This window comes from Oryzias latipes, chromosome 24 (genome assembly GCF_053564925.1).
Source record: "Oryzias latipes strain Hd-rR chromosome 24, Olatipes_Hd-rR_3.1".
NCBI lineage: Eukaryota > Metazoa > Chordata > Actinopteri > Beloniformes > Adrianichthyidae > Oryzias > Oryzias latipes.
In genome coordinates, this window is record NC_136260.1 from 4,684,500 (window position 1) to 4,698,114 (window position 13,615).

Here is a 13,615-nt window from a genome sequence, read left to right on the forward strand (position 1 = left end):
AATTAAATGCATCTAATAGCCAGTAAACTTTGGTAATGTGCATAGCAGTGCATGCATCCACTCAGGGTATTTGCGTACATATAGGATTTAGCAGCGGCTCTCAGATATCACCGCAGATCGGAACAGATTAGGAGTTATCAGTCTGCGGTAGCTGCTAATCTGCTGTGTAACAAAGAGAAAAGGCTTTGCTCTCTTTGCTCTGATGCTCAGGTTCAGCTAGGAAACTTCTAAATACTGAGTGTGTCTGAATAAAATAAAGATCTTGGGAAATGTGTGTGTGGAAGCTGCGGTAAAGCGATGCTGTTTGGAAAAAGAGCTTGTTTGTGATGTTGAAAGTATGATGGGAGGGCCACAAGCTCCCTGCTCTGAGCTCTCAGCAACAGGGAGGGGACGAGGGGCGGGGTTTCTTCCTGCCAACTGTCCCACCCACAACTTAGAGGGTAATTCCTGATAAACTCTGCAGAAACTCTTTCATAGTAAACAACTCAGGTTTTTTATTTTGGCCAAAAAACGGCAAAAATATAGTTAGGGAACACTAAACAAATCAAAAGATAATCAGAGTGAGACATTTTTCATGGGTCAGTTTTATTTCATTTCCCCTCCAAGAGGTAATTGTCCCATTTCTGGTCGGTTTTCTGTACCTGATTATTTGTCAAACAGTTTTATCAAGCTTTATATTATTTAGTTATAATAGAATAATTCATTCATTTTCTGTACCGCTTTGTCCCTTTCGGGGTCACGGGGCTGCCGGAGCCTATCCCGGCTACTTGGGCGTAGGCAGAGGATGCCCTGGACAGGTCGCCAGTCTGTCGCAGGGTAGAACGTCCACAATCATACACCCATGCACTCTCACACTCACACCTATGGACAATTTAGAGTTGCCAATTAACCTATGAAGCATGTTTTTGGACAGTGGGAGGAAGCCGGAGATCCCGGAGAGAACCAACGCATGCACGGGGAGAACATGCAAACTCCACACAGAAAAGTCCCCAATTGATGTATTTTTCAGGTCCCCCAGCCGGGACTTGAACCAGGGGCCTTCTTGCTGAGAGCGCTTACCACTGCGCCACCGTGCAGCCCTATAATAGAATAATGTGTTTTAAAAAAATATATATATATATGTATATATAATAGAATAATGTGTTTTTTAAACACCAAGGAAAACATTGAAATTAGTCTGTTAGGTTTTTTTTGGCAGATCATGAAAAAGAAAATCTGTTTCTCACATTTTTTCTGTCTTGAAGTTTCATAAAAAATTTGAATGCATTCTGCTCAAAAGCAGGTCATATATAGCTTTATATGGAAGTATGGTTTTTGATGAGTAAGCCTCATGGTGGGGCCGCAAACACAATCTGAAAACAAGGAGTTTACCCTGCAGGTGATCTGCTCACAGCGTCAGGCAGAGCCCTAAATGAGGCAAAATATCAACATCGGGCAACAAAATCCAAATACACAGCTCCGTAAACCGTGTCAGCACACCTGTAGTGGAATCGGACACATTTCATGTGGGGTTTGGTTAAACCTAAATGTCCTCCAGAAAAGTGCTGATGTGGGAATTTGCCATGTCAGCACAGAAAAGGGGGAATTTCCTTCCTGGCTGAGGGCCTTCTGCACGGGAACGTGGACACATGTGACCTCCACTTGACAGTTTTGCTGATGTGCCTGCTAAAGCCGGCAAGTATAAATGAATCTTAATTTCCTTTATTAATTTCACACGTCACAATGAATTTTCTTCTAGCTGGACCCAACCGCATGCTGTGGTTCACCACACAACCTGATAACCTTTGGACACAACACACACCGTGACATTGAAACTAACAATATCACCTTCGACCAAGGAGGGGGGACTGAAAAAAATGTAGCGCTCTGCAAGAAAAACGAAAAGGAAGATTAAAGATACTTTTACTTTTTTAATTGTTCTGATCTTGAATGCTGTATGTTTATCCATTGAGTTGTTGATGTGATTTACTCTTCAGGACCACTGTAAGAACGCTTCTTTTTTTACACAAAACTTCAATTCTGGTCATGTGTGCCGAAGGCCAACTTACTAATGATTACCCCGACGTGTAAAGGGTTCTGTAGTTTAGTTTGGTTATGTTTTGGTCATGTTCTTAGTTGCCCTGTCAGTCCCACCAGTTTCAGGTTAATCATGCTTCATTTCAGTGAATTACTGATGTGTGATGGGATGTTACCCAGCCAGCAAGGCCAAGTGGGACCCCATGTGGTTTAAAAATGGGCAGAAAATGTGGGCCCCAACTGTGTTTGCCCGCATAGGCTTGCAGTGGGTGCTGAGTGGGTGTCAGGTAGGCCCCAAGTTGGTAAATAATATTAGAACCTATGTAGGGCCCATATTTTTGCCCATGTGGGCTGGAAGTGTGATTAAAACAGGGCCCATATTGTATTGCATAGGGGTGTTATGTGGGACCTAAATGGGCTATAATGCAGGCTTTAAGTAGGTTTGTCCGTAGTTTCCATGGTAGCCCCAACTGTGTATGCCCGCATAGGCTTGAAGTGGGTGCTGAGTGGGTAGTGTCTGGTTTTTAGTTCATCTCCTTCAGGTCATCTGTTCTGTTCTGCTTTGTTTGCCACCAGTTTTGTTTCTCCGTAGTTTTTGGTCATGTTCTGGTTTGTTCATTAAATATTTAGGTTTCCACCACGAAGCCAAGTCCCCTGCATTTTGGGTCCTCCACCACCAGTACCCGACACAACCCGCTGTTTTGTCAGTGTCATTTAGGGGCATCTAGTCCTTCTGCATCAAGAAGCATAAGTGCAGACTAGTCCGGAGTTAGATGTGTTGACAATAGTTCTAACAGGGGTAGATTTTTTATTTTGTATGATTTAGAAGGGAAAAAAAACACAACAAATGTAGAGGCAAGGAAATGTGAGTAAATGTTTTTCATCTGCTATCTGTCTTCACTGATGACATGGTCATTTTCCTAAGTAGAAATATAATGAAAGATATATTTGTGTTTATAATAAAGCTATCAGGAGTTCTGTCATTTAGAGACATCAGAAAAGCTGAATTATTAACTCCCCTACAACCAACCCCAACAAATTTAAAGTAAACAAATGATCTGGGGTTAAAATATCCCAGTCACCTGTAAGCCACAGTTTTTCACTTAAGATATCCAAGTCCCCGTTGAGCTAAGTGTGATTGGGTGACAGAGTTTGTGCTATCCACAGGCAGACGCCAAAAAACAAGAGCACACTGCATTTTCTGTGAATCTATTTGTGTGCAGCCACGTTCTCCTCCATGCAAGTAAGCCCAGGACCCCTTCCTCTTTCCTCAGAAAAACAAGCACTGCTGACATGTGAATAACCCCGTAAGTGACAGCTCTCGGTGCTGGTAGCCTGTCAGGGCCAGTGTGGCCCCGGCAGCACAGGGGAATAACTGTATCTGCAACTGGATGGCATCTGTCGCTCAAACAGCGGATTCCTCATTACAGGCAGTTTCTTTGACTGGCTGCTCACACATCAGATGTCACAGTCCATCAGGCATGCCCAGGTGGGGCCAAAATGAGCAGCTGCCAAAAGTCTATTTAGCCTCAAAAGAGGGGAGTGGGGATAAATGGCGAGGCTGCAGAGCTCTGAAGGGGGCTGCAAAGCCTCAGTCCTGCTGGTGAGTTAGCAGCAGATCCAGGACTCACTTTGGTCTGTAGCTGATGTTTGACGGAGGCAGCATTAAAATAAAGAAACACATCTCAAACTCAAAAAAAAGATCTGTGAGACTTTTCTGATAATGTTTCTTTTTAAACATACTGTATCTTTATTATATTGTTTTTCGACATTTTCTAAAATTTTGTTTTATGAACCCCTTAGTGACTGTGAATGTTAAATAAATGGAAATAAATACAAAAATATGGTAACAAGGTTCTTGCCAAAGTGTTGCCCCATGCCCTCTGCAGAAAAGAAAATCATGTTTTTGTGAGCGTTTTTCTTTTCTTCTGCCGGAGGAAGGAAGGAAAAAACTATTCCTTTTTGAACTTACTTTCTTTATTGCACCTACAAAAGTAGAACAAAGCATCAAACTGGAAAATTATTTAAAAATTATGGCAAAGATGATGTAATAATGATAATATTGTTTATTTTTGGTTCAGGGAAAACACAGAAAGCCTAATTTGAGGATCAAACCTCAGCTTCAGTCAGTTTGGTCCATAAATAAATGTTGGAATATCTTCGAGACCAAACAAAAAAACTGAGGCCTGTGTGCCTCAGAGACAAAAACCTCACAAAGGCAGGTTTACATTGCTCTACGTAGCCCACAACAACAGCAGGATGGACAGATATTGGCTCCGTGAAAAAACAGAACTAGACACACTTATTGGGAACACAGAAATGAAAAAAAAAAAAACTGTTTTGGTCGATGAAACTTAACTTGGTTTGGTCATTTGAGTCAAAAGGATTTTAAGAAAAGCTCAAAGTGACAGACCACAAGCAGAAAAAGATTTTGTTTCTGGCTTTTTTTCCATCTACTGTTGCCTCATGGGTTTGCTGATTTGAACTATTACATTTTGAGGGGTTAGTGTGTTGCAATCCAAAAGTTATACCAAACCTTTAATAAGTAATATATTACCAAAAAGTCATAAGGAAAGCCTTTCTCCTACCTACACTCACATGTAACAGTAAGACATCACATTTGTAATAAGCAGTTATTGTCGAGCACATGCTGGGTCAAGCATTGATGCTCTATAAAAGGTGTCAGTTTCTGTCCTTTTTCTCCTGCTGCTGCTGTTCTACTGGGTTCTGTCTCTCACACAGGAAAGCTGGATCATACTGTAGGTGAGATCCCTGAACCTCATCATCACTCAAATCTGCTGCATCTCATGCTGTTTTCTCCAGCTTCAACCCCCCCAGTCTGTTGGCAAATACTAAGTGGCGTCTCCAGACTGCTGCACGAACTCAGGAAACCGGATTGTTCTGGATTCACATTCGTCTCTCTGTGACTGGACAGAAGTGTTTGACTCACAGCTTGTGTTTCACCCCAAAGGTCCTTGACAGCATTTAGGTCATCAGGGCTCCACAGATCCCAAAAGCCAGGTTCCAGGTGCCAGGTAGTTTGCCATCTCTCGGTCGGTGGAGTGTCCTTGCCCCAGGTGGAGGAGTTTAAATACCTTGGGGTCTTGTTCACGAGTGAGGGAAGATCGGAGCGTGAGATTGACAGGCGGATCGGAGCGGCGTCCGTAGTTATGCGGTCGCTCTATCGGTCCGTTGTGGTGAAGAGAGAGCTGAGCCGAAAAGCAAAGCTCTCAATTTACCGGTCGATCTACGTTCCAATACTCACCTATGGTCATGAGCTATGGGTCATGACTGAAAGAACGAGGTCCCGAACACAAGCGGCTGAAATGAGCTTCCTCCGTAGGGTGGCTGGGCGCTCCCTTAGAGATAGGGTGAAAAGCTCGGTCACCCGCGGGGAGCTCGGAGTAGAACCGCTTCTCCTCCACATCGAAAGGAGCCAGCTAAGGTGGCTCGGGCATCTAGTCCGGATGCCCCCTGGACGCCTCCCTGGAGAGGTGTTCCGGGCATGTCCCACTGGGCGGAGGCCCCGGGGAAGACCCAGGACACGCTGGAGAGACTACGTCTCTCAGCTAGCCTGGGAACGCCTCGGGGTCCCCCCAGAGGAGCTGGAGGAAGTGGCTGGGGTGAGGGAAGTCTGGGCATCTCTGCTCAGTCTGCTGCCCCCGCGACCCGGTCCCGGATAAGCGGAGGAAGATGGATGGATGGATGGATGGGCTCCACAGATGTCACATGGTGCTCCTCGGCAGAAATCTTCGGGAAAAGAAATGCTGCTTCCTTTATATGTTTCTTTAAACTGAAAGCTTTATATTACATTAACCACTACATCTCCTCATGCTGAATTGTTGTAAATATTTGATATATCCATTGTAGTATGGGGCACAAATCACGTAGCATGGTAACAACAACACCATAGCATTGCTGCAATGGTAAAGGTGAAAGTAATGGGGGGAAAACTATGTCTACAGCAAAGCCGGAAGGAGGTTTAAGCAAATATTGTGGAAAGGAAAGAAGAAGGTGAAGGCAGATGTCGAGGTCAAGGTTAGGTCACCCTTTTGTCTTCTGTCTGTTCTGCATGCTCCCCAACACTGTTTTGATGGACTCACTTGGTTTCTGAGTGCAGGGCCATGCGGTGAAAAACATTGATTCAAGATTCTCTCCATGCTGATAATCCTTCCTAATGAGCCAGCCTCATGTTGCCTCCCTGATGAAGCTACGTGATGCAAAGAGTATTTCTGATTTCTCAGCACTGAGAGAATGGGTATTCCTGACAGGAAATACAACTTCATTTGCAGAGATGCATCCTGAAATGTTCAGGAGGCTCCAATATTCCACACAGTTGCCTTCAGGCTCTTGTAGACTCATCAGTTTTAAGAGTTTAGATTGCTTTCCCACATCAAAACATCTTTGTTAAAGATCATTACTCCACACAGAGCTAGTTTCAGTGCGTTCTGTGCTGCCAGACATTTCCAGATTTCAACATGATGTGACCTTTATCTGGTGTGGTGGGTTTCCTTGTCATGTCTGCAATATTATATTTTCTTGTTTTCTTTATCTGAAGAGTTGGAGAAGCAGATCTAGTGCTGTAAGTCTTTCCTAGGATTCTTCATTGTGCACAGATTTACTGTACTCAGCTTTGCCATGGCAGTGTTTTTAACAGCTAGATCAGTAAACAAATTCACACCTGAGCAGCTATCTTCTTTCATTCATTTTACAAGACTCTGATCTATAGATTTGGATGTTCATCCAGACAAAAGCTGTCATCAATCCAGCACAGAGTATTGAACTGCAGAAAATATGTGGTCAGGCAGGGAGATGGTGTTAAAGGGGGGGCCTTAATCCTGCCTAAATCCCTGAAAGGTTGTACACCTGACCCAATGGCACTGAAAAGAAATGACTTCCTCTCATTGTAACGATTTCTTCTGGAGCTCATGAGTTTAGAAGGAGCAGCTTAAACCTCTGTTCCTTTTTTTATTTTTGCTTTCACGTATCGCCCCACCACCATCATCACCCCTTTTCCAGCAGTCCTTCAGATACCAGAGGACTAATCACCAATAACAAGAACGCCCTTTATCCCTGTGCCACCCTCCCACGGGAGCCACGCTCTGCTCCTCCTTGATCTCAGTTTGATTTCATCGTCTCGTTCAAGGGTACGAACTTCACAGCTTTCTGCTTTTCTAGGCTGCTTCCTCTGCAGGACACTATCACAGCTACACACTGTAAAAACAAAGCTTTTTCAGTCAAATTAGAGCCGATGCAGCCACATGAAAAATGCTTCGTTAAAGCCTGAAAGCTCTAATCAGAACCAGCTGATGTGATTGTTGAGAGAAACTATGTGATCTCTAGATGAGCCGAAATGTTCTCGGTAAAAACAAAACTCCTCAACTACAAGAAAAAAGTCAAACTGCTGTCCGTCTCTGATTTATTTCAACAATCATCTACTCTAAAGCATAAAAAGATCTGCAGACAAACCAGAACAAAATGTCCTGTTTACCGAGGTGAATCTAATGGAAGAAAAAACTCCAAGTTCTGGTCCAATCCCGCATCTTTCAAATGGGTTTAAATTTGATTTATTCTCCTTGAATCATAATGCAGGTGTACTCAGCCAAGAATAATAAAAGAAAAACGAAAGCAAACATCTTCCCATGCAGGAATAAAATGTTTGGGGGTCTGCAGAGACGGGTTTTATGAAGATTAAAGCCCAAGTCAGTTTAAACTTCAGTCACTATTCTCCTTATGGCCAGCGTAAATTTGGCAAACAGTGCATGGAGTTGGCCCGCACAAATTAGCAATGTCGTAGACCTGTCTGTGAGCTCATAGAGGGCATGCTGCAAGTGACAGTCATAAGCCGCGGTTACATGTGCAAAATGTTTTGATCGCATCAAATATCAGATTAGAATTCAACCGTGAACATGGGCCCACAAAAATCTTTGGGCCACACTTTCAGTCGGAATAAATCATTTGCACATGCGCAGTACTCTATAAAATACCGGGAGAGGAAATGAGTCCCACTGCAGTTTGCATATGGACCAGGCATCGGGGTGGATGACGCCATCATCTACCTGCAGCATCGGGCCCTGTCTCACCTGGAGGCACCTGGGAGCACTGTGAGAGTCATGTTTTTTGATTTCTCCAGTGCTTTCAACACCATCCAGCCATCACTGCTGAGGAGGAAGCTGGAGGTTGCAGGTGTGGACCAACATCTGGTTGCTTGGACCATCAACTACCTCACAGACAGACCACAGTTTGTGAGGCTGCATGACTGTGTGTCTGATGTGGTGGTCTGCAGCACGGGGGCACCTCAAGGGACTGTGCTCTCCCCATTCCTGTTTACCCTGTACACATCAGAATTCATCTACGACTCCCACCACTGTCATCTGCAGAAGTTCTCAGATGACAGTGCCATTGTGGGCTGTGTATCAGGGGGGGGGGTGAGCAGGAGTACAGGGGGGGTCATCTCTGACTTTGTTGGCTGGTGTGAAGTTAACCACCTGCTGCTTAACACCAGTAAGACAAAGGAGCTGATCCTGGACTTCAGGAGGTCCTCACCACCACACTCACTAGCCGCGTTTACATGGGCAAAAGTAATCGGAATGAACGCCTGATCGGAAAGAAAATGCGTCATGTAAACGCGCCGTTCGGAATACTCTGCCCCGGTCAGACTCATTCGGATCAGAATTTCTTTCCGATCGAGATAGGTGGGTTATACCGATCGTTTATCCGATCGTGGAGCATGTAAACGGTCATTCCGATCGTGTGTCACTGCTGCTCTGGTTTACGTCACGCATAGACGGTGTTTCGCTGAGAGAAGGCTTTGGAGCTCATACGGGACCGACCAGCTCTGCGGACGCCCCGTGAAAAGCGCCGCTCCGCTCTAGCCCCGCTGGCTCTCCCCTCTCTTTCACCCCTCACGGGGGAGATTCGGAGGAGGAGCGCTTCGTGCCCCCTGACGCTCACTCGGTCCACTGGCACCCGAGTGAGCAGAGCAGCTGGATTAATAATTTTGTGTCGGGGGGGGGCTTTTTTACGTGTGCGTTTTGTTGTTTTGTTATGTGTGGGAGAATTCAGACTGCGAGCCGTCCCGCCGCTCTGGGTTAGCGGCTGCAGGATTCAGGAGGAACCGTGTTCGAAAAGAGCTCGGGCCGCTAGCTCACAGAGTGGCTTTGGGGCGGTCTGTGTGAACTTTTCAGAGCAGAAATAAATGTCACTCAGTCCTTAGAAAGCTGCAGATTGCTGCGTTTCTCGCACGGTCCTGGATTTTGTGTCCATCCATCAGGCTAATGATGTTAGCCCGTGTTAGTCTGTCCTAAGCTTTCGTCCAGCTTAATTCTTCCACAAAAAAAGCACTGACCACACAGATTAAATATAACGATGAGCGAACAGGCAATTCATAATATTCATGACATTAATAATAGCACGTTTGGAAGATCATCTCGTATGTTACCGAGCTGCTGCATAAATGTCTGTGGAAGCGGTTTGTTTACAACGGGACCTATATCCGCATCCGGGTGATTTTACACTACTGCGCATGCCCAAATGATTCATTCCGAACGAAAGTGTGAGTCATGGGAACGTTTGTTCTAATCGGAAAAAGGTTTTCTGTGCCCATGTGCACGGGTGAATTTTAACCCGACCATTGATCCGATCAAGATATTCTGCCCATGTAACCGCGGCTACTGGTGAACATCCAGGGTTCAGACATTGAGGTCGTGGACACATTTAAATATCTGGGTGTTCACCTGAACAACAGACTGGACTGGTCCAACAACACGGATGCTCTGTACAGGAGGGGTCAGAGTCGCCTCCACCTGCTGAGGAGACTGAGGTCGTTCAGCGTGTGCAGACAGCTGCTGAGGACCTTTTACGACACTGTGGTGGCCTCAGTGGTCCTTTATGGAGTTGTGTGCTGGGCGGGGGGCAGTGCAGGCAGAGACTTGAGGAGGCTTAACAAACTGGTTAAGAAAGTCCTGGGCTGCACACTTGAGTCCATCGAGGAGGTGGCGGACAGGAGGATGTTAGCTAAGCTGACATCCATCATGGATAACCCCTCCCACCCCCTGCACCAAACTGTAGAGGCGCTGACCAGCTCCTTCAGCACAAGACTGTTGCACCCTCAGTGTAAGAAGGAGCGCTACCGCAGGTCATTCCTCCCCACAGCCATCAGACTGTACAACACTGTGTTACAGTGATACTCCACGGTCCCAGGGGTGTTTTTCTGTTTAGTCATTGATTCATTTACTTTTGTTGTAGTTGTTGTTTTTCAATTTTAAATTGTTTTTTGTTCCTGAACAGTTGTTTGTTTTTGGTGTGAACTTCATTACTTATTTCTGTTTTTGAAAAAAAAAAAAAAAAAAGATTTTTTTTTACATGTTTTTTTACAGTTGATCACATGTTTTGCAGACCACATGTTTTTTACACTTTTGCAGCTGTATTTAATATTTAATATTTATTTATTTATTTAATAAGAATCTCATCTATCTATCTATCTATCTATCTATCTATCTATCTATCTATCTATCTATCTATCTATCTATCTATCTATCTATCTATCTATCTATCTATCTATCTATCTATCTATCTATCTATCTATCCCAAGCTGCCACATACATATAGATATGTATCTATGTACAGTAAACCCTTGTTCGCGGGGGTTACGTTCCAAAAAGTTTACACATTTACATGCAGAATTATCGGATCAACAATCAGCATAACCATCTATCTCGATCAGAAATAAATTTTGATCCGAACGAGTCTGATGGGGGCAGAGTATTCCGAACGGCCTGTTTACATGATGCATTTTTCTTCCGATCAGGCGTTTATTCCAATTACTTTTGTCCATGTAAACGCAGCTATAGAGAACATTTAAAAAACAAGTAAGAGTAGGTGCAGTGGTAGGGTTGATCGACCTCTGATCGGAATACTGCAGGGTTGATTACCGCCTTGCCCGCCCATTGACATAGTGGTTTGACGTAAATCCTGCAGCCTTTAACCCAAGTGCTCTCAATCTGCTTACGCTTCCTAAGAAGCCTAGCATGTTTGGCGATTTCAGCATTCCTTCTGGTCAGATGGTCGTTTACATAAACAGCACATCCCTTCAGATTCCTCCTTTGATTCGTCAGAGCTAGCTTGTGTTTTTGATTCACAAACCTGATGAGGATCGCTGGTTTATCTGTCTCCTTTCTCCTGGGGAGCGGGTGGAAGGTCTCAATCGTATTTAGGTCCAGGGAAATTCCTTTAGACGAGAGAAATGATTCCACTTGGTGTCCCAAAGTCTCTCCATCGCTCCCCGTTTCAGAAGAACCACTACGAATGCTAGCATTGCTATTAGCATTAGCAATTAGCAATCTGTCTTTTAGCCGTTTTACCTAGAAGGAGGGTCTAATGGCAGGGATGCCCAGCTGTGGTGGCGAAGTGGTTAGTGCTCTTGCCTCACAGTAAGGTTCAAGTCCTGTCTGGGGGACTTGAAACAGAACATCAACAGCCACCCAGTCCAACTAAGTCTGCTACAATAACATTGTTTTTAAAAAGAATCCACAGACTTATTGTACTTTAAAAGTGGAATTAAAAGTGTTGAAATTACATAAAATGCACACATTCACTTTGTCTAAAACTATTTTCAGTTTTAAACATATTGTATGGCTCTCACAAAATTACATTTAAAAATATGTGGTGTTCATGGCTCTCTCGGCCAAAAAGGTTCCTGACCCCTGCTCTAAATCGTCCCAAGGTGTGAATGTGAGAGTGCGACCTGTTCAGGATGTCCCCTGCCTTTGCCCACAAATGGCCAGCATAGGCTCCAGCAGCCCAGTGACCCCGAAAGCGACAAAATGGGTTCAGAAAATGAATGAATGACTCAATCTTCATCTGGTTTGGTTGGTTTTCACACACAAAGCTCTCTGGACCAAGGCTGTCCAAACTGCCTGAGAAACTCCCGCAGCTCCAGCAGGGTTCCAATACAAATAATGAAGGTGAGGGTCGGGGCAGGCAAACAGAGTCAGAAGACAGAAGAGCCGGTCCAGATATAACGCTAAGCAAGGAAGGCAGAGTGGCACAAACAATACTTTACAAGGAGCTCAGCTCAGTGCAGTGCTTACGCATGCTGTGGTTGATTGAGTGAATGAGAGTCAGGTGAGAGTCAGGTGTGTAGCATCCAGGAGGTGTGGCTAGAACTCACAAGAGGGGGAGACCGAGCTCTTACTTCTGACACTAGGTCACAAAGATGCTGTGGGCCATAAATGCCATGTGTGGATCCAGATATTGTTCACAAAAATAAGTTTATGTTTCAAATATATATTTCAAAGGTTTCTGTACAATCTCTCAAAGCTGGTGGTGTTTCTGTTAAGATCGTTGCCTTTAGTTTTGCTTTTTTAGGTTTTGTTCAATAGACCATTTCAGGTCATATTTAGCTCTTTAGACGTTTTTAGATTGCGTCTGCAGTTTAGCTTTTGGTGTCTTTTCAAACAGTCACACAGAAAATAAGTTTTAGTTCTAATCTTCAAAAGCTGTTTTTTATTCTCTGCTTTTAATGGTTTGAGTTGTTCGGTGTTTGATTTTCTGCATGGTCATTGTTTTGATGGTCCATGATTCAACTTTTCTACTTGTGTCACGTTCAGGTTCAGGTTTTTGTCTCAGTCAGTCTCCTGCATTTGGGTCTCATCTGCCATCATTTATGACATTAAATCAAAGTCTGTCCTGAGCTGAACAAATGCACATTTATTTTACATTTCCATTTTTTAGCTTCCAAAACAAAGAAACTGAAAGTGATCAAGTAAAAAACAAAACACAGTTAATCTTTTGCTAAAATGATCAAGAGGCAGTGTATTTGTCAGCACAGGAATTCTCTCTTAAACTTCCCTCTACTAAACCATTTATGTGATGTTTCTGTGGAACAATGACAGGTCAGCAGTTTTCTGTGGAAACACTGCTGCTTCCATCGTCTAGGACTGAAGCTGCTGACTCACCCATTAGGAGTGAGCAAAGCAAATGAAGCATTTCTTTCTCCCTGTAGGATCTCCTTTCTGCGGAGTTTCTAGAATTATCTACTGGATTCAAGAAAAGGAGCAGCTCCTGTTACTCAGCTGTTATAAGACCAGGGACAGTGTGTTAGTCTTTACTCTCACAAAGCAATCTGGACCAAACCAAGCTAAAGTATGATTGTACTTTTGGACCAACTTTCTGACCCATACATGAGCATGGAACCCACCGTCTCACTCAGCAGGTGGCCATAATGTTGGTTTACAATCTACCGAAATGGATGAAGTGGTTCTCAGGTAACAGTGTAAATATCTGAAATTATTTATTATATGTCCTGATGTGCTTGTTTTTGTAGGGCCCAGTCAGCGGCAGAGGGTCCTCTTTATTTTTCTCCTTGTGTCCCTTTCCCTTCTCTAATCCCATGTATTCATGTCTGTGTGCACAAGTAGGTGCCGGTCGGAGTGATGTGTGGCAAGAAGTCTTCTATGGTTACTAAGAATTTGTATGATTAAGACTGGTTAACGGTTGTGTGGATTCTGCATGATGGTGTGTGTACGTGTGTGTAAGAGCATTAACGCATGTAATGTAAGTTACTAATGACACCCATCACATGACCCTGTATTATCAT